Source organism: Cydia fagiglandana, chromosome 10 (genome assembly GCF_963556715.1).
Source record: "Cydia fagiglandana chromosome 10, ilCydFagi1.1, whole genome shotgun sequence".
In the NCBI taxonomy this organism is placed as follows: Eukaryota; Metazoa; Arthropoda; class Insecta; order Lepidoptera; family Tortricidae; genus Cydia; species Cydia fagiglandana.
Window position 1 is genome coordinate 8,613,127 of NC_085941.1, and position 23,866 is coordinate 8,636,992.

Here is a 23,866-nt window from a genome sequence, read left to right on the forward strand (position 1 = left end):
ACGATAGATATTATTCACAGACTTATAGTTAACACGTATAAATATAGTACACAATAGAGCTTGGGTTGGTGCTGAATTTCTTCAACATTTTCTATTAAGTATTTACACTTGTAGAATATTTTCGAGCATCTCTAAAGTTAAGTAATTAGACTTACAGATTGCATATAAAAAATAATTAGGTACTTCCCTACATTTTTTAGCCATAGTCCTATACCGGGTGTGGCCTATAACATGAGCAAAAAATGTAACTGTAGGCTGTACTCCTCATACTGACCAACATTTGTTCAGCGACTTTAAAAAAAACTTGTGGTTTGATTTTTAAAACACTTTAAAGTTTATTCTAAGACGCAATGTATTGCGAATTTTGTTATCTTTAAGGCATGACAAGCAACGTCAATCACAATGATATGGCGTGGCGATGGCGTCCATTGAAGATAATATTTATTTTGTATGAAAAATAGGGAGTCTAAATACTTCATAATTTTTAGGGTTCCGTACCCAAAGGGTAAAACGGAACCCTATTACTCAGACTTCGCTGTCCGTCCGTCCGTCCGTCCGTCCGTCCATTCGTCCGTCCGTCCGTCCGTCCGTCCGTCTGTCTGTCACCAGGCTGTATCTTACGAACCGTGATAGCTAGACAGTTGAAATTTTCACAGATGATGTATTTCTGTTGCCGCTATAACAACAAATACTAAAAACAGAATAAAATAAAGATTTAAATGGGGCTCCCATACAACAAACGTGATTTTTGACCAAAGTTAAGCAACGTCGGGAGGGGTCAGTACTTGGATGGGTGACCGTTTTCTTTTTGCATTTTTTCCGTTTTTTTTTGCATCATGGTACGGAACCCTTCGTGCGCGAGTCCGACTCGCACTTGCCCGGTTTTTTAAAAGTTGTTGAAAAAAAGTGTCACCGTTTGAGGAGTACAATCTATGTTTTAATTATTTGCTCGTGTTACAGGCTACACCCGGTATACATATGTATATGGAGACAAGTAAGTTAAGTAGATAGACACTGTTATTATTGAAACGTGCTATTTTATAGGGGTTAAATAATATTGCAAAGCTCCGGCTTGTTCAAAGAAAGCTATAGCACGTTAGCACAAAAAAATGAAATTAAATCTTAATAAAAAATGTGGTGTCTAAATTGCTTGCTATAGGAACCTATTTTGGGAGATGAAAAAGGTGAACACAAATTATATTATAGAAACTTTATTTAAGCCTAAATATCTTGCCTATGGAATGTTAGTTGATAAATCTAAACTTGTTGACTTCTATGTGAATCTTTAACTTGATTTGACGACACCTAATTTCAGAACTTAGCTCAGTGGAAAGCTGGGCCGCTTAACAGGTCCAGGATAAAGCTTCACACAGAATTCTACTTATTTAAGAACTAATTTATTTTATACTAAATACTATGTACCAGGATTTTCAAATGTCTTTATCTTACTTTAGTGGTTGCTCAAAATTCTAAATTTACTCTAAACTTTGCAGCTGGCGCTGATGCCCTACTAAATTAAATCATGGAAAGGACCGACCTCAGAATTTAAACGTTCCTCAGATGCAGCGGGGTGACAGGCTGCTTTCCCCGGTGAAGCTAGATGCTGAGCGGAGACGTAGAGCTCAGGGGCCGCGCACGTGGTACCAAAATGACGTGGCAGAGGTAGATGGCGTGTTTAAATTCTTCGCTCCAGGAGGTCTCCAAAACTAAATTGACTTCTAGGATTTTTGAAGCTTTTGAGATAAATTACTCAACGAATGAAATAAATGAATGAATAAATCAGTAAATAAATCCCGGCTCCTGAAAACCGAGAAAAGGTTGTATTAGCCTTCGCCCTTTATGGCCTCTAGAAAAGAGATGAAACCATTGGAAATTTGGCTCACCGCACTGGTAGCTGCTAAGCCTTCTGGCGGAGCGCTCCCTTCCCTCGAGCAGGAGTCTCTCTGCAAAGAACCAAAATTTGGTTAAGAACAAACCCACAACGTCTCGCGCCATTGTGGAGTTGATCACCACGAAATTTAATTTCTACTCACTCAGTGGAGCTTCCGAAGGACTCAAGCCGTTTCCATCTTTCAGACCACCATGCCGAAAGTGTGGCCTTCCCACAAATTGGGCTCTTGCGAGCGAGTGTCCCCAGAGGGGGTCCCGAATCAAATGTGCATATCATTCTCGAATGATCTCCAATATGGAGTCCCTGAGAGCCCTAACAAAAGGTAATAGGGTGGCAGTCCCTTGAAGACACAAATCCCACGAAAATTCTGTCTGAATTATTTAGACAATATCACTCCTGAGCCTAAGAAATATATTTTTACCATTTAATCTAATATTGTTTCATTTCAGAGCCACTTTGTAAGTCTGTAATTTCTATGTTTTGTTTTACATCAAAATTGTTTTTTATCTAATAAATCATACCTACTTCATACAAAGTTTTCCTGGAGTGACAACATAAATATCTCAAGTTTTAATTATTTTTAGTCATATGACAACCCCGACAACAGATAAGCATCGAGAGGTGCATCTGAATGCAACAGATTATGCAAAGAAATGCAATCAATGTTGTTATGTTTTGGACACCGTTAAAAACGTTGAAATTAGAAGAGGTATTTTTCTTTTAATAATAAATCGACCCAAAATACTTATTTTAAATTTAGAAAAATGTACTACGTTACAATACCCCCCTCCCCGATTTTAAGGTTCGACGTAGGTGAACCGCTCGCTGTCCTCAGCGACTCGGATCCTACAAATACGTTTATTGGACCAGACCAACAACACACCAAAGGCAAGAAAACTAACCTAATAAGCAAGCTATTCAAATTGAACAAAAATCTAACGCGGCTTCGAGATTTCGTCTCATAGGAGTCTAAGGACTCTACTCTATATATCTTGAAAAAAAATCTCCTTTCCACAAACATGGATCAACCGAATCTAAAAAACCAACGACCAAAAAAATCTCGAACCCACGTTAACATACGGAAGGTGAAAAAAAACTATGCGGCCATCTGCGCAACACATAGAAAAAAACCTCCGTTATACCTTACAAACCAGTGAACAAACCGTTGGCCTTCTCAGCACAACGCGGAAAAAGCTTGTTGTACTGAGAAAGCCAATTCCAACCGCCAGGACCGATGTTCAGCATTCATCAATATAATCTCTCCTTGTCCGGGCAAAATGATGAAGTCTGAGCAATAAACCATCACCCGACTCCAACAACCATAAATCCAAACCGGAAAACAATCCAACAAAATCTAAGTTTCAAACCATCAAAGTTGCTAAATTGAGTTCTAATCTCTACCTAAAAAATTTGTCCCCGACTGACTTGTCGGAGGAAACGAAACGTCCCAAATCATGTTGCACAACACCCCCAAAAAACACGGTATACCTAAAATAAAAAAAACGAGGTACGGCAACATGCGAAATAGTACTATAAAAAAAATCATTAGGACTTACGCCTAACGACACGTGAATTACAAAAATACGCTAAGTTAAAAAAACAAAATAAAGTACTATTTCGATATTTGTCGGGTATGGTAAGTACCGGACAAAGCGTAACAATGCGTTACCATTTGGTCATATTAAAGATAGCTCCGATGTTGGGGTTGAGAGGTACTTAGCAGGTGAGTGGTTTGTCGTCCTTGGCGGCACGACGACTGGTACAAGACGAGGGATCGTGCGTCCAAGGATAACTCTTCCAAACTCTAAAACCATACTAAGTCCTATAGTCCAAATCGCTCTGAGACTGAGCACAGCTTCGATCGCACCGCACATACATCACGCACTAACAGATTCAAACATTCATCGCCCATGCAAATATAATAACGTAACAGTTTTACTGTTCGCCACGTTCCGAACAAAATTCGTGAATTAAATATTTACCGAATATTTAACACTACTAACGATCTCAACCGTTTTTTTGTTATGTTATGAGAGGTAGGTGATAGTGGTTGTCAACTCTGGCGGCAAGACGACAAGCCTAAAGAGACTCGGGGTCCTGCGTCCAGAGATAACTTCCACCTCAAAACCTAACTTCCATTTCCTACTTAAAATCTTTAATATGCCACGACCCAATTGGGTGACCATCCAGCCTTTCAAGCTCATAAACTAAAGGAGATAAAACCTTTTTAACTCTGCACGGTTCATACTTAGGTGCGAGTTTTGACATAACAAACTTAGAGGCGTCACTTTGCGTATAAGTACGCTTGTGAACAATATCCCCTACTGAAAACTTCGCCTCTCGGCGTCTCAAATTATAATATTTGGCATTTGTTTCATGTGCTTGCAGCATACGTACCCTAACCTGCTCAAAAATGTCTCTCATACAACCAAATTCGCCTGCATACTCCTCTCTAGGCATACCCACATCGTACTGTTTATCAGTATCTTTATAAAACGAGCCGTTAATGACGGGTTCCCTAGCGTGCACTAAAAAGAAAGGAGAATACCCGGTGGTCTCACTTACTGCACTGTTTATCGCAAACCTGATTTGGTGCAGCTTTTCGTCCCATGTACGGTGATTGTCCTTTACGTAAGACGCTACGGCGGTCATCACTACCTTATTATAACGCTCGACTAAATTTACCTGCGGAGTATAGCGCGGGCCATAAAAAATGTTAGGTACGTTGTAGCGTTTCAATAACTGCTTAAAGTCTGATCCCGTGAATTGCGTTCCATTGTCTGCAATCACGGTTTCAGGCACGCCATGTTCCAAAATGACATGGTTTTCAAAATGCTTCGCCACCAAAGCGCTAGTAGCGCGGCGAAGTGGAAATAGCAGTGTGTGTTTCGAAAAGCAACATGTAACAACAAATAAAAATGTATAACCTGCGCGAGAGCGCGGCAGTGGACCGACAAGATCTATACTAACTACCAACCATGGTCGTCGACATACCTTTGGCTGTCCCATGAGGCCTGCAGTCGGTTTCTGCGAATGCTTGTACGCTGCACAGACATCGCACGCTTTTACGAACTCGACTACATCCTTATACATACCGGGCCAAAAGTAGGTCAACGCCAACCGGCGATGAGTTTTAAAAACACCTAAATGTGCAGCAGTTGCTTCGCAATGATTTTGCTGCAGAACTCTCTTACGATCACACTTCTTCACCACTTCCTTCCAATCGAACTCTCGCAACAAATTATACTTTGACTTTGAAAGTCTAAAAAGTTTCCCGTCTTTTAAACAAAAATTTGGAAAATTTGCGGGAAAAGATCTACAACCATTGAAGATCTTATCATACCATTCATCTGGCTCAACGTCATCATTTGTCACGTTAATTGCATCTACTTGCATGAGTCTTGATAGTGCGTCAGGCACAACGTTAAGCGATCCCTTTCTGTGCTCAATCTCAAAGTCGAATTGAGACAGTCTGCAACCCCAACGAGCTAACCTCCCTGACGGGTTTTCAAGATTCATGAACCATTTGAGTGACGCGTGATCCGTGATCACTTTAAACTTACGTGAGCCTAAATATGCCTGAAATTTCTCCACTGAAAATATGACCGCAAGAGCCTCCCTTTCAGTGGCGCTGTAATTTCGCTCACTTTTGTTTAGGGCGCGGCTAACGTATGCGATCGGATGCTCAACCCCCTGGATGGTCTGGGAAAGCATTCCACCGATTCCGTATGAAGACGCATCACAATGTACTGAAAATTCCTTTTTAAAATCCGGTACCGCCAAAATGGGTGCCGTCACTAGAGCGTTCTTCAAAATCTTAAATGCTTCCTCTGCTTCCGCAGACCATTCGAAAGGTGGCGCCTTCTTGCCCTGTGACGTAAGTTTATTCAAAGGAGCGGCTATCGATGCGAAATTTCGGATAAACCGTCGATACCAGGAACACGTTCCTAAGAATGCCCTTACGTCACGCGCATTCGTGGGTGTGGGGAAGTTTAGAACGGCAGAAACCTTGTCAGGATCAGTACGCAACCCGAACTCGTCCACGACGTAACCGAGGTATTTTATGGACTGCCTGAAAAACTTAGATTTCTCGAAATTAATAGTTAAATTCGCCTTTTCCAACTTCGCCAACACACGATTTAGCAAAAGCAAGTGCGTCTGAAAATCTGATGAGCAAATAACGATGTCATCGATGTAACAAAAAGCTAAACCGGTTTCGATGTCACCTGTCAAATTGTGATCAATAAGGCTGTCCATCAGCCTCTGCTGACGCGCCGATGCGCCGCAGAGACCAAAAGGCATGACCTTGAACTTAAACATTCCACGACCGGGCACGCAAAAACTTGTCTTCTCCTGTGAGGTTTCAGCTAACGGGATCTGCCAGAATGAGGAACTTAAATCGATCGAGGTCAGGTATTTCGCTTCCTTCAAACTATCCAAAATCTGGGGTATATACGGAATGGAATACGAATCTCCCTTTGTGACCGCATTTAATTTCCTGCAATCTAAACAAAATCGCCAATCACCGTTAGGTTTTCTAACTAAAAGAGCCGGGTTATTCCACGGACTCTCACAGGGTGTAACTACGTCCAATTTTAACATGCGGTCTAACTCGGAGGCTAAAGCAGCGCGTTTTTCCGGCGATAACGGGTACTGTTTCGTTTTGATGGGCGTGGCATCACCAGTATCGATAACATGCTCCGTCAAGCTGGTTCTGCCAAGCCCCTTCTCCTCGAACGAAATGTTTCTAAATTTCCCTACGACGGTGTCCGCGAGTTCCCTCTCGGCCGCAGTTAAATGCTCGTAAGACCGAATCGTGTGTACTTGTTCTGCACTTAAACCGTTACAACTAAAATAATTTTCAGGTGGAGTCATGTGTTCCGCATTTTTTAAACATTCAGGCAATAAATCAAAAGCTTTCCAAAAATCATACCCTAAAATAACGTAATTCACGATCGAGGGTATTACTACAAACTTTATTACTTTCGTAGTATTTTCAAACGTAACCGGGACAAAAATGTACCCAATCGACTCGCAATTTACTCCATTTGCGACCCTACACGAACTAGAGTACGCTTCCTGAAATGTAAAACCAAATTTGACAAAATCTAAATGTGCATTGTTCCCTAAAACTGACAATGCTGAACCGCTATCGGCCAATCCATAAATCTCAAAATCATTCGCTTTAAATTTCAAATATGGTCTAATATCATCTTTATTTGGAGCAAACAGAATCGTAGCAATCGAACTAGCATTTTTATTTTGTTCAATCGATTTAAACTTTAATCGATTCGATTGACACTTGCTACGATTCAACCTTAGGCGTTTTTTGACTGTTGTTGCATTGGTTTTGTAACGTTACCCTTTTGACAGATCTCACATTCCGATCGTATTGTATTTGCTTTCCCACAACCAAAACAGCTATACGAATTTAATTTAGGCTTTTCTTTACACAATTTAAAATTATGATCCGGTTTACCACATTTGTAACAAACTCCACGATGTGGTTTCGAAAACTTCGCGTCCGAAAACCTTGGTTGCTGTTTTCGCTGTGAAAAGGAACTATCCGACTTGGTCGCGAAGCTTGAGCTTTGTTTAGCAGCGATGGCATTCACCTGAGGTTGCTTGGCACTGGAGCCTTTATAAACATGATCACGACAAAGTGTATGCTCGCTGACCTTGGGCGGTTCTACAAATAATTTCGCCCTTTGCTGTGAAAACTCAACCTTGCGACAATAAGCCTTCAGTTCGGCGACCGACTTAATATCTACCAATGCCAACTGCTGCGTAAAATGTGGGCGAATGTTGTGCAACAAGATGTCCAGTTTCGCCTCCTCCGGTAAGTCTGATTTTAATCTAGCAAACATTCCTGACATTACCGCAAAATATAAGTGGATGGGTTCGTTTTCCCCCTGCGTTCTAGCTTGAATTTCCTGTCTCAGCCTAAAATCATAGTCACCGGGGACAAACTCATCCAACAAAAGTGACTTTAAATCCTGCCAACTTGAAACCGAACCCTTGACACCTCTAAACCACAACAACGCCGAGTCTACAAATAAATGTGGTGCCGCCCTAAATAGTTTGGCATCTGAAACCCCATTTGCTTCTTTTAGTTCCTCCACACGCTCCAAAAATGAGCGCGGGTCTGTCAAACCATTAAATTTAACCTGCCATTTTGAAATATTCAAATCACTAGAGCACTGAACCTGCATTTCCCTAATACCGCTTGTTAACATTTCAGAATTATTGCCGGAGACCAAAGGATTTGGATTTGAAACCTCTGCGCTGCCGCTGGGTGCTGCTGGACTTGAACCTGGACCCTCAATCTTTGCCAATAAACTCTCAAGCTTGGATTGCAAACTAGTCTTCAGTTCTAGCAATGTCTGGTTGCGTTCCGGCTGAACCCTAGCCAGACGGTGATAAATATGGTAGCCGAGGGCTTTAGCGCGACTTAAAGAATACCTCTCCTTTGTCTCACAATATTTGTCAACAATAGAAGCCAAATCGATCACTTTCTCCGAGACAATGCCTAGCTCCGACTCCGCTGACAGTTCAGTCTCCACTATGTCCTCGCTAGGCGCTTCTAAAATAAGAGACCTAAGTTGCTTTCTCAAAGCGTCAACCGTGGTTGCAGGCGTTTCCGACCGAATTTGAACCTCATAAATCAACTCATCCTTCAAAAGACTGTGAAATTGAATGCTGCGCTCCATTTTTAACTAGTGTATAAACTACTGTATTGAAAATTCTGGTATTAACAATATGTATTGTATGTATGACTGTATCACTATGTTGTTTTCTAACAAGATTAAATAATATTAAATAGTGTACTATTTTCTTTAAACCAATCTTAATCTACAAATAATGTAACTGTAATCCTTAATGAGTAAAGTATTTTTCCTACCGAAAATAATTTCTAACTGACAGGTGTACACTTTCAAACGTCAACTTTCTTTTTAAATTTGCAAAGTGAAAGCTACTATGAAATTGGTTCCAAACAATACCACAAACTTCCAAGAAGGTAATACTTCCAACGAAATTCAATACTTTTTACTTTAAATATGTAACAATGAGCTGACACTAAAGAAATTTAAGGGAAATGTAAGCAAGTACTCGAAATTAATTGTTATTTCTCAAATTCGAATATCTTTGTAATAAGTCCGTACTACAAAAGAATGCACAAAAACCTTTTTAAATTTCAATTTTACGCATAAAAGCAACACAAATCTAAAACAAATGTTGAAATTAAATCTTAGTATCTAAAATGAGTGAAATTTCCTAGCATGTACTTGGTGCAAAGTACAAAACCACGTTATTTTTACGGTTGGCAATAACCTCAAAAATCAAAAAATTGCTTGTCACTTTCTCTTCTAAAAAACATCAAATAAATTGCATCAAACCAGCAAAATTGCAATCAAATCCTCAAATTACTATATCTAAAGACTATTTAATGAATAGAGAGCAACCAAGACTAAACAAAAAGGTGATTAACACAGTAAATATTTCACAACTTTCCTGGTACATGAAATTTCACAAGATTCCTTTAGCAAGTTTATACCCAGGGCGCCAGTGAAACGTGCTATTTTATAGGGGTTAAATAATATTGCAAAGCTCCGGCTTGTTCAAAGAAAGCTATAGCACGTTAGCACAAAAAAATGAAATTAAATCTTAATAAAAAATGTGGTGTCTAAATTGCTTGCTATAGGAACCTATTTTGGGAGATGAAAAAGGTGAACACAAATTATATTATAGAAACTTTATTTAAGCCTAAATATCTTGCCTATGGAATGTTAGTTGATAAATCTAAACTTGTTGACTTCTATGTGAATCTTTAACTTGATTTGACGACACCTAATTTCAGAACTTAGCTCAGTGGAAAGCTGGGCCGCTTAACAGGTCCAGGATAAAGCTTCACACAGAATTCTACTTATTTAAGAACTAATTTATTTTATACTAAATACTATGTACCAGGATTTTCAAATGTCTTTATCTTACTTTAGTGGTTGCTCAAAATTCTAAATTTACTCTAAACTTTGCAGCTGGCGCTGATGCCCTACTAAATTAAATCATGGAAAGGACCGACCTCAGAATTTAAACGTTCCTCAGATGCAGCGGGGTGACAGGCTGCTTTCCCCGGTGAAGCTAGATGCTGAGCGGAGACGTAGAGCTCAGGGGCCGCGCACGTGGTACCAAAATGACGTGGCAGAGGTAGATGGCGTGTTTAAATTCTTCGCTCCAGGAGGTCTCCAAAACTAAATTGACTTCTAGGATTTTTGAAGCTTTTGAGATAAATTACTCAACGAATGAAATAAATGAATGAATAAATCAGTAAATAAATCCCGGCTCCTGAAAACCGAGAAAAGGTTGTATTAGCCTTCGCCCTTTATGGCCTCTAGAAAAGAGATGAAACCATTGGAAATTTGGCTCACCGCACTGGTAGCTGCTAAGCCTTCTGGCGGAGCGCTCCCTTCCCTCGAGCAGGAGTCTCTCTGCAAAGAACCAAAATTTGGTTAAGAACAAACCCACAACGTCTCGCGCCATTGTGGAGTTGATCACCACGAAATTTAATTTCTACTCACTCAGTGGAGCTTCCGAAGGACTCAAGCCGTTTCCATCTTTCAGACCACCATGCCGAAAGTGTGGCCTTCCCACAAATTGGGCTCTTGCGAGCGAGTGTCCCCAGAGGGGGTCCCGAATCAAATGTGCATATCATTCTCGAATGATCTCCAATATGGAGTCCCTGAGAGCCCTAACAAAAGGTAATAGGGTGGCAGTCCCTTGAAGACACAAATCCCACGAAAATTCTGTCTGAATTATTTAGACAATATCACTCCTGAGCCTAAGAAATATATTTTTACCATTTAATCTAATATTGTTTCATTTCAGAGCCACTTTGTAAGTCTGTAATTTCTATGTTTTGTTTTACATCAAAATTGTTTTTTATCTAATAAATCATACCTACTTCATACAAAGTTTTCCTGGAGTGACAACATAAATATCTCAAGTTTTAATTATTTTTAGTCATATGACAACCCCGACAACAGATAAGCATCGAGAGGTGCATCTGAATGCAACAGATTATGCAAAGAAATGCAATCAATGTTGTTATGTTTTGGACACCGTTAAAAACGTTGAAATTAGAAGAGGTATTTTTCTTTTAATAATAAATCGACCCAAAATACTTATTTTAAATTTAGAAAAATGTACTACGTTACATTATGTCAAAATGCCTTCGATGTATTTATTGATGTGCTTCTAAGGCATACGATATACTGCGTCTTAATTTTAAAACAACACCCATCACATATTTCCCAACTCGGATTTGCCAAGATTACCCACTGGTCCCATTCCCCATAATATTTAAAACCGTCTTTCTGAAGTTATAAAAGACGGCAACTTTAACATTACTCTTCGCGAGTTTCCTGTTCCCATACGGCCCTCTCTATTGAGCCCTGAAGTCATTTAGCAGAATATGTAATGGGTCACGTAAGAAAACGAATTTAACTTTTTATTGTACCTTGCAAAAATATTGAACATCGCAGAATAATGGAAAATTGAGAGAAATAATATATGTCAGTTACGTCATAGTAGATCCAACTGACTCAAAATATGTAGGTATGAGGTATGCACTCCTAGTATCTTAAAAAAGCCGAAGTCACAAACATTTAAAGCCAATTTAGCCAATATATTGAAAATATATTCCAAACCCTTATATACAATCCCTATAAACATTTCAATAGCGCGATGTAGGAATCGTCGCTCTTGGTACACCGCCATCTTGCGTGATATTTGGTAAACATGTTTGTATGAAAGTATGAAAGTGTACAAAATAAAAAATACTACGGTGACTACTTACCATCAGGCAGGCCGTAGGTATGCTTGTTTGCCACCGATGTGGTATAAAATAAATTTGGTGTTTCTAAGGAACGAACTATGTAGGTAGTAAAATATCTTTCAATTGGTCACAAGGGTTTCGTCACGTCTGCCGCACTGCGTCTCATTACTGATAACTCGATTTGAATAGAAAAATACAGTTTTGGGCCACGATTCAGCCGCCAGGTGTGCGGTACGGCCGTTTTGTGTATAATTCACAAAAGCTTACCGACTACTTCGTCACCATCCAGTATACGTCCGACCTCTGTACATGCGTCGTTTTCAGATCTGGGGATCCAGTTACACTTGAGATGCTCACAGTCGGGATTAAGTCTTAGTATACCGGGTGTAAGGGGGAGGCCTATGTTCAGCAGTGGACGTCTTATGGCTGAGATGATGATGATGATGATGATACCGGGTGTGGCCTGTAACACGAGCAAATAATTAAAACATAGATTGTACTCCTCAAACGGTGACACTTTTGTTCAACAACTTTTAAAAATTATGAAGTATTTAGACTCCCTATTTTTCATACAAAATAAATATTATCTTCAATGGACCCCATCGCCACGCCATATTGTGATTGACGTTGCTTGTCATGCCTTAAACATAACAAAATTCGCAATACATTGCGTCTTAGAATAAACTTTAAAGTGTATCAAAAATCAAACTACAAGTTATTTTTAAAAGTCGCTGAATAAATGTTGATCAGTATGAGGAGTACAGCCTACAGTTTGATTTTTTGCTCATATTACAGGCCACACCCGGTATAAGCTGAGGTGCCATATCAGAGTGGCGGGCAATAGCCCGGAACAGTGAAAGTTTTGAGGTTATTTTCCAAATGGGTTTTGTGGGGTGTAAAGTTTGCTAAAATTTTACGGATGAAATTTGGAAAGTGGTGGTGCATTACGTCAAGTAAATTTAAATGGAGAGCCACGAGTTTACATTAAGTACCTACATACATATCCTTACTAAATACTAACTATGAACTTAAGAGTATCATAATTTTTAAGAAAAAAAAAACCGACTTCTATCTTGGCCGGTGAATTATTGTAGATGGTACACTAAGTAGAAAAGGAGGTAAAACCATCCACTTTTCCACTAGCATTTCGCTACTGTAAGGGTCGTAGTTCTAGCCTAACCTAACCCACTTCTCTGATTAGTTCGGTTCTGTGAGGATCGCAATTCGAACCTAATCAAACCCACTTTTCGAGTAGCATTTCATTTCTGCAAAGGCTCGCAGTTCTAAACTAACCCACTTAGGGCCACTTACACCATTCACTAACCCGGGGTTAACCGGTTAAACCTGAAGTTATCATGGTTACCAGTACAATTTAACACTGAGTAAACGGTTTAACCGCTTAACCCCGGGTTAGTGGGATGGTGCAAGTGAGCCTTAACGGCAAGTCAAAATCGAAATTCGTAATCACCAAACGTGTCACTATACGTCGTTAAAGAGTTCTGTTCTGGTCATCATCAGCAGTTCCACTTCATCAAATGCGACAGTTTTTAATTTAAATGCTTGATTTTATGATGAAAATACAAAAAAATCTATACGTATGCCTTTAATATTTGAAGAGTTCCCTCGATTCCTTATGGGTCCCATCATCAGAACTCGAGCTTGACAAAAATGTGACTTATAAACTTAACTTGCTTAACAAACATAACGAAGAGGAAAAATCGCCAAACGTGAACTATACGTCGTTGAAGAGTTCTGTTCTGATCATCATCAGCAGTTCCACTTCATCAAATGCGACAGTTTTTAATGAAAATGCTTGATTTTCTGATGTAAATACAAAAATCTCTATACGCATGCCTTTTAGATCTGAGGAGTTCCCTCAATTCCTCATGGATCCCATCATCAGAACTCGAGCTTGACAAAAATGTGGCTTAAAAACTTAACTTGCTTAAAAAACATAACGAAGAGGACAAATCGCCAAACGTGTACTATTCGTCGTTGAAGAGTTCCGTTCTGATCATCATCAGCAGTTCCACTTCATCAAATGCGACAGTTTTTAATGAAAATGCTTGATTTTCTGATGAAAATACAAAAATCTCTATACGCATGCCTTTAAAATTTGAGGAGTTCCCTCGATTTCTCATGGATCCCATCATCAGAACTCAAGCTTGACAAAAATGTGGCTTAAAAACTTAACTTGCTTAACAAACATAACGAAGAGGACAAATCGCCAAAGGTGAACTATGCGTCGTTGAAGAGTTCCGTTCTGATCATCATCAGCAGTTCCACTTCATCAAATGTCACGTTTTTGAATGTATATGCTTGATTTGTTGATAAAAACACAAAAATAACTATATGTATGCCTTTAAGATTTGAGGAGTTCCGTCGATTCCTCATGGATCCCATCATCAGAACTGGATTTTGATAAAAACGGGACCAATCTGTATGCATATACATACAATCAAAAAAAGAATTTTCAAAATCGGTCCAGTAATGACGGAGATATGGAGTAACAAACATAAAAAAAAAAAATAAAAAAAAAAAATAAAAAAAAAACATACAACCGAATTGATAACCTCCTCCTTTGGGATTTGGAAGTCGGTTAAAAATAGGGATATCACCTACTCACTATACTTCGTTTTTTTAGTATTAGAAATTAGGTAAACAATCTTGATGTGTCTTTTAATTAAAAAACACGTTTTAACAATAAGTTACGGTAAATATGTAACAATTATGAATCTAATACGATCATATATATTCTTCTGCTTTCATAAGTAATAGTTATTGATTTTTAATAAGCATTTTTCAATTAAAAGACATGCCAAGATCGCTTCTACCTTCTTTCAAGTTCTTTCTAAAGCTAAAAAAAACGAACTATACATACATAATAAAACATATTTAAACAAAGCTGGCGGAACTTCGGGAACCCCGTTTTAGATTTCTTTGTGTTCATTTTATGAAAAAATGGTTTTACTGGGATTCAAGCTCTTGACCTAAGCTTCGTCAGCAGAGGTCACTAACAATAACAACTTAGCTTTAATAATGAATGATGTTTACAAGAAACTATAGGGTTACAAGAAGGACTTGAAACTTCATGTTTGTAATTAAGTAACCTATCTAAATATTGAAATTTAAGCCCTTTGTATTATAAATTGATTGTATTGTTATTCGTACGAGTAGACTAGTCCTGAATACAATGACGAGGGCCATTACAGGCAAAAACATTCTATTATGCTGTAAATTATTGGAATATTCGATCAAAAGCCAAGCCAAATTGTCTGTGGTGGGTGAAATATAAGCCGACCCTTCAATTAGGTCGATAAGTCGTCGGCATCTTTGTCGGACAGGTCGTTTTAATAAATAATAGCTTCTGAGATTTGCTATTAAGGAACTACAAGTGCGAAAAATGTGCGAGAGCGCTTCAGTTATCCTCATTCGGCCAGATCTACTCAAAATTGCTTTATTTACTTACGTTCCGTGTTCTTCTTCTCAACTGTATACAAGTTCTCCCATCTTTAAGGCTATTCGACTATATTATGGTTAGTAATTGGATATATACAGGGTGGAAAGGCACGACGATCCTTCCCGCAAAAGGCGGATTGTTTAGCCTAAGCTCTACATTTTCTCCATAGAAACTATGTTAATATGGGCAACCGTTTCTAAATTATGGCCTTTTAAACATCCATGCAAAAAACTACTTTGTTCTAACCCTAACAGGTGACAAGGTCAATGAACTTACTAGTAAACAATCTGTATACGACAGGAAATTGTACTAATTTGTTGCCATCCAACTATTCTTAGGTCTGCTTACAACACGGTAAGAATCGTTGCAGGATTTTCGCTTTCTTAGTGGTTCCACTTGTTCAATACTTGAATGAACTAGTTATGTTATTCCTTAATATTAATAATACTAACCACAACATTGTTTACAACGACAGTTTAAATTGTGACGTTGACAACCACTCAAAAGTACGCAATCGTCTTATAAATATCTCTGGTTTCCTTGACTGATAAAAAGGTTTTAGTTTCTTAACACGTTTCACAAAATTATTTTCGAATAATTGGAAACTATCTAAAATAATAAAAAAATACAAGTAGGTTGTGTTTGATACACCAAATGAATTTGCAAAAATGAAATATCTACTAAGAATACATCAAGAATAAATAGATACTTCTTAAATACCTAACTAACAAACCTTCTTGCGTGGTAGGAAATAGACAAGACGTCTGATGTTTGAAATTAAATTGTCATTGAACTTTACTTATCTAATGTCATATTCTTCAAATAAAAATACCGTTGTTAGATGCTCGTGGTTATTTAAATTTGTGGGACTGTGTAAAAGATATGGTGTACCAAACGGAATGTGAAACGGCGGACGAAATGAGACATTAAAGGCTAATTGCTGCTTTTGACAATCTACGGAGGAAAAATGAGGAACATTATCAAATATCTACTACAAAACTCTTCTCTTTCTTCTTCAATGAAATGACATGTGGGCAATGTGCGCGGGCTCGGGTGCGGGCTGCGGCGTACATTATAAGACACGGAGGTACATTTGAAAACCGTATGTGAAGAGAAGATAGTGTTAAATATTGGCAAAAAGTAATTATCTAAGGAAGTAATAAAATTGTTTGTAATATTTTTGCATTCATTTGATTTATTTGTCATTTATGCGTCATTCATACATCATTGCGATTCTGTCAACGATCGGAAAAAAGCGTAAAGTCCCGAGCTTTCCCGGCGGAGATCCTTAACCTAGCCGTCATGTGCACATGCTATAATAGGGTTATCACCACAGTTAAAAAGTAGAAAATTTGATATTTTTATTTTTTACTCAATTAACGATTCTTACCATTACCAATCTGCTCTGTATCACTTAAACGACCTAATACTTCCGGGAAGGATCGTCGTGCCTTTCCACCCTGTATACTATTGGTATAAAATACATACGATATTACCGCGTAACAGTTTTCCCTGGTAAGGTGAGCGTCAAATTATGTGTTATGTGAAAATTATCATTCCTCTTGTGGGCGTAAGGCCATCAACATAATATCTGTCATCTAATGATATCTACTTACTCTAAATTATTTAACCCTTAATTTTGAAATCGTAGATACTAAGTATAATGGCAACTAGACAGGTCAATTTGCTAAGAATTATTTTTTTACTCTATTTATTTCAAGTACCTAGGGATTATTTAGGAATTTCAAGAGCTTTCTTCTCTGTACGGTGGAAAGGTGGAATTACTAAACGCATTATGTACCTATCGCTTTCTTTTAATACTTTTATGTAAGTATGCATATCTCTGCTTCAGTCTTATTTGCTTGTTTAAAAATAAGAATATACATCTATCTATACTTACTAAAATCTATTGTAGTCACACCCTTTCACCTCAGCTGCTTTCCCCTAGGCATATCTCGAGTGAACCCATTGTGCACCATAATACAATCTAGATCTAATAGGGGCTATCTATCGGATATCGGATGTTACGTCTAGACACCCAATTACTATTCGAGATACGATAATTTAGTATGTTGTAGATATTATTTACATGCCTAATGTAGGTACTCACTTACTCAGTACCTATTTCACCGCAAAAACATTTTTCTTCACGAATGCTTTTCAACTTCCTAATACGCCATTTATCTTCAAGATACAGGTGAATTTAACCAAATTCCACTAAAAGTCCTTCAGGTTGGGTAATAAATGTGACAGGGTTAGTAACGTGAGTTATGACCGGCTTGGGAGTCGAACCTGCACTTGCAGTGTGCAGAGCTGTCGAGATCTGACGCGGGTCCCGATTCCACGAGATTTATGGAAGGTTAGTGAGATTTATTCCAAATCAGAATTGGAACTACAATGAAAATCCCGGGTTTCATGATCCATTGATTATTCCCACAATACGATACGGGCTATCGCGGTTTCGGTGGGTAAATATGGACGACGTATGGCATTGAATTTGTAACCTCGTAACCGAAGCCGTGCATCGTATTTCAAGTAGAGTATTGGTTGCCATTTCACAATAATATGTATTGCATTATACCTCTAGTTTATTTTTAGAAAGGTACCTACCTATTTTAGAATAGGTAATTAAAGCTAACAAAGAAAAAGAAATCACTAGGAGCTTACCCCGAACTCAGAACTCGCGATTCGCCAAACAAGGGCAATCGCTTTTGAGCCTTCTATCTCCATAACCCTATAATCGATCTTACTCATGTTATAACTTAAAAAATATAATCGCGTCGATGACACTAGTTAATTTAATCTAAATTAAAATGAATGTAGGTACTGAAGTTATCGTGGAACTAATTATTAAAATAAAAAACTTTAAATTGCGGGATGTGCCCCTCCTAGTCAGCGGAATTTTGAATGTGAGAACTTCGCTTTGCATAGCTTCGCTTTTCTAGTTCGTTTGAGAATAATTATGATAGTATATGTAAAATAAAGAAGCGTTTGAATTTTGCTGGTACTTTCTTATAAAATCATACCGGAGGTTTAGCAAAAACTGTAAAGGTTTAACTTAATAAATACGATGTGGGTTCGTGGCTTCGGACAATAACGGCGGATTAACTGATTAGAGCAAATTATTCTGTCGCTGACGCAAGTTGTCAATGCGAATTTCAAATTTTATTATTTAGGTCAATAATACTGATAATTACAAAGCGTTTGGTTCGAATTGATGTGGAATATCTCAATAAATTGTTCCGTTCGACCGATAAAACCGCCGTTATATCATAAATTCTATCCGAATGGCTAGTCACTTGCAATAGCCGCGTTAAATGTTGCGAGTGCTAGCCGATGATTAAGAGATATAGGTACGAAAAAGTTAGAAAAGTTTTTAGAAAAATATAAGCTATATGGAGGCCATTTAACACATTAATTGTAGCATTAAGTACTGTCGAAAATGTAACATTTCACCAACTCTCGGTATAATTACTAAAATTCCTACTATTCGAAATGCATCATAGAAAGTTGAAGTGGGCGTAAGTTTTGGTCGATTAGTGGTATGACGAATAAGTATAGTTAGCATCAAAATTAGCGGATCGGTATACGCGTGACAAGTATCGACTATTCTCCAATAACTTCACAAAAAGGAATATGTTTCTATATGTAGAAAAATTAAACTGTGACATTGACATACTTTTGAACGCGAACTCTACATGAAGATACAGTTTAAGAAAGTATTCCACATTCGTATTACGATGACTTTTTCTTAAAAAGTAACCAAGCAATACTTCAATTAATTTAATCAATGGTGATTAATAACTCCACGGCCGACTTCGGCCACGGCGACTGCTGTCAACTCCGTTGCTGTCGCTGGTGTGCTCGCAAGTGGCTGATGTAGCCGATCTTGTTAGTAAAAGTTCGCGATAATTGCAGGCATGTGAGCACACCGTTTACAATGATGATTATCGACTTTAAAACGTGTGAATTGTGTGTGTGTGTGTAGTGCATGTAAATTGAAGTACCTAAAGGAGTGAAGTTTAGAGCAAATAGCTAAAGGCTCCTGCCGTGAATGTGCGAAATATTGACACACGAGCGAGTCGGCAGCCGAGATTGCATTCACGACGACACGTCCACAGCACACAGAATATGGGTAATGCCACCACCATTGATACATAGTAAGTAAGTATTCGTAAAAATCAAGAGCTATATAGCTACAGTATAGTTCGTAACCTACGGTGCGGTGAAGATCCCAATCGGATATAATCATTTTAACTTTAAAAAAGACCACAAAAGATAGTGTATGGTAAACACCCCTATAATGGACGTAGCACCAATAATGAAACGTAAACCACAAATGGTCTATGTAAGTATAAACATTATCATTATCATAGAGCTGCTTAAGTTTCACGTTTCCTTAATAAGTAGGTACCGGTTAGTTTAATGGAAGTTTTATATGTTGTCTGATATTTTTATGTTTGGGCTTTTTAGGGTTCCGTACCCAAAGGGTAAAACGGGACCCTATTACTAAGACTTCGCTGTCCGTCCGTCCGTCCGTCGGTCCGTCCGTCCGTCCGTCCGTCCGTCTGTCACCAGGCTGTATCTCACGAACCGTGATAGCTAGACAGTTGAAATTTTCACAGATTATGTATTTCTGTTGCCGCTATAACAACAAATACTAAAAACAGAATAAAATAAAGATTTAAATGGGGCTCCCATACAACAAACGTGATTTTTGACCAAAGTTATTTTTTTTAATTAAAGTTACAAGGCTATATGGTTGGATTTGGGGTTGAACAAAAGATATTAAAATTTTACAGAAACGGTTTTTTTTTTCATCTCTCTAGCTCTAAAAATAAAGATTTTAGACCCGGGTCAAATTTTTTTTTTTCATTTTTTGATTTTTTTTTGTCCAAATCGGTCCCAAAAAAGGTCTATGTATACGGAAATGCATTAATCGTTTAGTACTTTGTACTAACGTCAGCTCAAAACTGAAGTCCATTTTGCTTTATCTCTTACCGTTTTCGAGATATATCGTTCTGAAGGTACGAATTTACGAAAAAACTTTGCTATTAACTCCATCAGGCGCTGATGACTTTTTGTATGGATATATTGAAATCCGACTCGCACTTGACCGTTTTACATAGATTAATTTTTTTTTTGTAATTTCGGGTTAGTAAGTTCGGGTCATGATTTATATGGTAATCATCATCATCATCATCATCATCATCATCATCATCATCATCATCATCATCATTTTCGCTTTCAGTCGCCCACTGCTGAGTATAGGCCTCTCTTCGTGTACGCCACTTATATACATGCATTTATGTGTATGGTAATATTTAGTAAGTGACATGGCATAATGTATTGTAATAGGGGAGGGTGAGCTCTGGGTAAGTGGTCCAGAACCCCCAAGATCTACCTACTTAAAAATTCAAAAATGCTTACGGCTAACTACGAGCATAGATAGGGTCGTGGTTTCTGCCACTATGGAGTGAGAATAGATATCCAAATATTTAAAGTAGGACGCCAGGATACTATACTCATCAAACGTATGACATATCCAAATGAAAATACAAATTTATTTACTAAATACTTTTATTCACTTTACATCATAATAAGACCTGCTGCGGCCTCGAGACTTAACATTTAAATTACGTACCGTAACTATTACTAATTAAATTTAACTTAAGTACATCTCAGGCATATTTGGGCCTGTAATACACACAAAATCCTACATAGGAATTGCAGGTTTCATATTAATAATAGAATTTACCATGTAGAAAGTTCACGTTAAAAAGAAATTCAGACTTAAATATTGTTTATCCTTTCCAGCAAAGGAACACAGTCATTAATGTAAATATAAGTTTTTAACTCACAGTTTTATCGTATAAACACTTCACCTCGAGTCCAAAAATTAAGTGGAGAAGACGGCTTCTCAACTAGCATGGTGCGACACCACCCTAGATCTTCCAAAAGCCATAGGGCCAAGAAGATGAAGAAGGCAAGCCAAGGGACAGGCCAAGCCAAGAAGTAGGCCTAGCCAAAGGACAGGCCTAGCCAAAAGGACCCTAGAAACAAAGAGAATGTTCTAGGTTTTAGAGAGGTTATGTTATAAAAAGTTATATTTATATTTAATTGGGACAACGCGCGATTTAGCTTGCGGAAATAAGAGATTAAAAAAAATCCTTACCGGTTTCTAAGCCGAGTCCCTTATATTAGACACCAGACGTGGCGACGTATGCGCACGCGGTGAAACAAAATGATGTCTCATCTTTGTCAAGGGATTGCTGGAAAATCACACCAAAACACGACATTAGCTAATTGCAATTGACAATAAACAACTTCGCCTTTCCTTCCGTATATTTAGAAAGTGTGGACAACTCACCAAGTTGGTTTAAAAGAGGTGAAAAGGTTATGCCGCCATTACCGGCGCATAGGAAGCTAGGTTAATCATATTTTGGGCCAAGCTGGAACAAAATATATCAACGATTAAAACATTGAACACCGAATTTAACCGAGTTTTAGGAAATACAATCTTTAAATAAAATACATACCCCATGAATTAATTGCCGACCTGATGTCGAAATTACGTCTTACATCTTGTCACGGAATATCCCAGTGATCAAGCGAAAAATCAAATGGCAAAAGCCACAGACAAAGTGGTGAATGGAAAACCTCCCATTCAATGACATCGCAACTGACCGGATCCAATTTACAGAAAACCGAAGTCACCAAAAATAAAAAGAATTACTAATTTCGAAAGCTAAAAATAAGGACATTATTTATAACTACGAATTGCAAAATATAAAAGAACACATACTAAATGTTTATTCATAAATACTCTTTATGTATGACTGATTGTTTGTGCCAAACCACAGACAACAAACCGACCGACATTGACAGACGTCAATGTTTACTGCGACAGTAATAAACAACACGGATTCAACCCGTTTTACCAAGTTAAAGCTATTTCCACGTATTATTTCCATGTTACAATATATTTCAATTGTGAAATGTGTAAACTCCAAAGAAAACAAGGTATTTATGTCCCAGCACACTGCGGGAACGAACAATGGATGCGCTAAATGCGACGATTTATAGATGATTGATGACCTACCATTCCGGTAAGTTTTATCCTCTAAATATAGCCAAAAGCGTATATATGAAGATTAAAAACAACATTACTGGTCTCCGACCTTGACCTATCTACTCTAATACCTGTGTAGAACGTATATTAACCACCAAATTCTTACCAAACAAACATCTACTTTTCTAACCTATAAAGTGTCTATCTACAATAACATTCAGACGTTTATAACACTGGGTGCCTACCCTAAAGTGTTACAGTTCATCTTTAGTTGGGTTAAAAAAAAATTTTTTTTTTTTGAAAAAAAAAATTTTTTTTTTTTTTTAATTTATATGTCTAATATGAAGTTACACCTTAACCAACCAAACTTAACCACGAGAACACAGATAATCTGTAAAGAAAACAAACCTTATGACAAAAATTATACCTATGACTTGGTGAATGGCCAATTCAACCAAGGAAAACTAACAACTAATTTTGATCCGGATCTACTTATTCCTAGTGAACACTTACCTAAATCTAGAAGAAGATGTCAAAGACGGCAACCCGAAAAATAACTTTCCCTTTATTAAAGAAATTGCCTATCACCGACAAAGGTGGAACTAAGTAAAGAGCTGCATCATCTAGCCAATACACAATTCCTATATCGACAAACAAAAGTTTAGTCACAGTTTATTGAGAACGTAGTCTCGTTTCACGATTTAATAACGTTTTATAGAGTAGTCCCACTTAAGGGTTTATAAGTAAAGTAAGTTTCTGTAGTTTATTCAGATTATTTATTGTTTTATGTCTTTATAAGGACATATCAAGATTAAGATTGGTCCGTATGCATCCGGTACCAATATATATAGAATCATATACATGGAACGATTACCCGGTCTGATGAAAACAAGCTTGCGCCAGGCTGCATTCAGTTCAGTAGGTAAGTTCAGTATTTAGTATCATATAGGATATTTCAAATTTAAATATTGAGCCAACAAGTGAAAAGACGAGTACCGCTACGAAGACGGCTCGGCTTCACCAGGACGTACAATATCTTTTATATGAAAGTTACCTAGAAGTTTTCCTTCTAAGGATTTTAAAGAGTATACAAGAGGACTTAATTTTTTATGAATGACACACTTGTCATAACGGGGCGCTAATTTAGCGGAGAAATGTTTTGCTGCATTTGACAATGGGAAACATCTTTTATAAACGATTTGCCCTTCTTCTAGTTCTACGTGACGCTTCCTCATGTTGTAATACCTAGCATTACGTTCATGGGAGGCGATCAACGAGTTACGCACTTTTTGAAATATAGTTTTGAGCTCTTTAAGTTTTTCAGAAAACTCACCGCTGGTATCTAATTCGAGCGCGTTTTGATCTATAGGACCTTCACTATTATAAAGAGAACCATCTAGAATCATCTGACGACCATGTGTTAGAAAATACGGTGTATCTTTAGTTACTTCGTGACGAGCTGTATTTAATGCACATTGTATTTCCGATATGTTCTTATCCCAGTTACGGTGATCAGAACGCACGTATGAAGCAATAGTTCTTACAAGTTCACGGTTCACTCGTTCCGTTTGATTCGTCTGAGGATGATATCTAGGGTTATAGAAAATATGA

The 23,866-nt window shown here is 37.9% G+C and overlaps 1 protein-coding gene and 1 long non-coding RNA gene across 2 annotated transcripts in view; one reads left to right on the forward strand and one right to left on the reverse strand.

Annotated features, from left to right (window-relative positions):
• LOC134668317 (Kv channel-interacting protein 1-like) overlaps positions 1 to 23,866 on the reverse strand; it is a 252,474-nt gene that overhangs the window by 43,958 nt on the left and 184,650 nt on the right. The gene's annotated exons all lie outside the window — the stretch shown is intronic.
• Positions 9,380 to 10,753, forward strand: LOC134668435 (uncharacterized). The gene is made up of 2 exons (XR_010098774.1): positions 9,380 to 9,618; positions 9,928 to 10,753. It is a non-coding gene; the product is annotated as an uncharacterized LOC134668435 (long non-coding RNA).